Here is a 2,342-nt window from a genome sequence, read left to right on the forward strand (position 1 = left end):
GTGTCGGGTTTCACCCTGGCTGCGAAGACAGCCGTTAATCGCTGTAGTTTGTCGCTGCCCGTGTGTCGAGCCCTTAACACACGAGGGAACTGAATAAAACAGAACATTTTTTGTTGAACTGTCCCTTTTAAATGCACAGACTTTCTGAAAGTTTTCCACAGACTTCATTCAAATTGATGCAGCAGGGATTTTGTATTTATAATTTTTTTTGAATGACATCAGTTGTAAATATTCAGGAAATGAGCGGTGAAGAAAAAGCAGTAACTTTATACCAAACACATATGTACCCATCTACAATGGAATTCTGAGCATCACTGTTGTTGGGCAGAAACCTTGTGCTTCCAAAAAAGCAACCTTTCTCGAAATAAAGAAAACCTGTTTTTTTCTTTTTTCTTTTCAATAAAACCCCATATTGGTGTGAAGGGAGATGAATAAATACATGAATAGACATGGTGTTTTTGGCCAACATTAACACTTTTAAATTTATTTATTAATTTATTTTCTCAATCAGATCTAGAGGAACATGTATGACAGTAACACTGTATCATAGATGAACAGTTGTCACCTTACAACAAGATGTTCTCCAGCTGTGTCTCTACATTGCTGCTTATGTTAGTGTCATCCTGTTGCTTCTTCTAATGAGCAAATGATAAAAAATAAGATAAAAATAATTTGATGTAAGAGCCTGAAAAAAAGTAGTGAACAGTATATTGCACACAGCTTAGTACATTTAAATCCAAATGCAGTAATTTCAGACATTTTTCTGCTTCTAAACATCTTATTTTTTAAAGATTATTTTTTATTATTATATAATTTTTAATGCCTGGAAGCAGGTAAATGTAAATTAGGTACCACGATACAAAATGAGACAAATTACAATCATCTTTACAATGTATTAAAAATTTTAAGACTCTGAAAGATTGATTTAAGACATGTTTAGGCTATTTAAGGCCTTATTTTTGGATTGATGAATTCAATGCCTTTTAAAATTTTCAAGGATCTGCAAGAAACCGGCATACATATTTGTGATGTATGTGTGTACTGTATATACAGTATATGTATATCTTAATAAAACAATAAAAGTAATAATTTCAGTTTAAATTTGACAGGTATTGGTTTAGATATTAGTACCTGCAGAGGCGGAGTAAACTTTTAAATAGAGGAGTCAGATTTCTGGTAAGTTTTTGAAGGCAGCACACCCAGCATCCTGCTGCTGCAGCCAGTCCACTGAACCATTAGGCAGCCAGTTAACAATCAGCCACCTGTGGCTTTCCTTCTGTTCTGTCTGAAAGTCATAAAGATTATATTAGTCATTAAGTCATTAACATCACTTCTGTGCATGTTATTATGAGACTATCATGAATCTATAAAAAGTTCAACTGAATGCCCTCCTTTGATTTACAAAAAGTGATTTTTAATTTAATTTAATTTTTTTAATATTTTGGCTTTTGCTTGGATCAGTTAGCATTTTTGTAAACCTAACAAGGTGTTTAGGTATTGGTAACATGAACCAAAAAGTTTTGTAATGCAACATTGTGATGGAAAGTCACACGCATGCATGCAGACAGTTTACAGGTAAAATCAAAATAGTTTTCTTGTTTTAATCAGTGAATTTGTGTACTTGTAAAGCAGTGCAATTATTTCTGCCTCTGCAGGTGGATCATTATGAAGAAAAAATAACTTACTTCTGTTGTCAATTATGCGGGGAAAATATGTGCATATATAAGTATATTTATCAGCAATCAGCCAAATGAGGCATGATGGATATCAAAAAAAAGTTTTTTACATAACTCATCTTCTGAATCTGAGAGGTAAAAGACAGATGATAATGTTTTTGCAGCGATCTGTATGTGTGTCTGTGTTCATTCATCTGTTGTGAAAGCAGAACTTCTTATAAATCATTCAGTGGGTTTTAATGAAATTCTCAGTAGGCTAAGTAATCTTATAAATCTACCAAGTATTGACCTTTGAAATCACTCTGACTCAAAATGGTCATGTGCAGACAACTGATCTACCAAACCCAGAAAGGGACAATAATTCAGTAAATATTACCCATATTGAGCTAATACTGTGTGTGGAAGTAGGTGAGAGTCATCTAAAACTTGTGTGAAAACAGTTCACAACTTTCCTGTTTAAAATCTCCCCTGAAAGTGTCTAAAGTCAACATGATTTACGTGAATCAGGACTTCCATCAGCTTTGGTTCAATAGATTTTCTCAAATCATGACCTCAGAATAAAGAGGAGATGCATCTTTTGATTTTTTTTTTCTAAATTGTGGGACATATAATCACAGAAAGTTAAAAAGAGAAAATATCTGATAGCTATTATATATATATATATAT

The 2,342-nt window shown here is 32.9% G+C and overlaps 1 protein-coding gene across 10 annotated transcripts in view; it reads left to right on the top strand.

Moving 5' to 3' along the window:
• Positions 1 to 2,342, top strand: part of LOC106522672 (neural cell adhesion molecule L1-like protein) — a gene marked incomplete at its 3' end in the record, with an annotated part of 68,941 nt that overhangs the window by 56,025 nt on the left and 10,574 nt on the right.

The sequence above is a fragment of the Austrofundulus limnaeus genome, unplaced genomic scaffold (genome assembly GCF_001266775.1).
Source record: "Austrofundulus limnaeus strain Quisiro unplaced genomic scaffold, Austrofundulus_limnaeus-1.0 Scaffold134, whole genome shotgun sequence".
NCBI classification, from domain to species: Eukaryota; Metazoa; Chordata; class Actinopteri; order Cyprinodontiformes; family Rivulidae; genus Austrofundulus; species Austrofundulus limnaeus.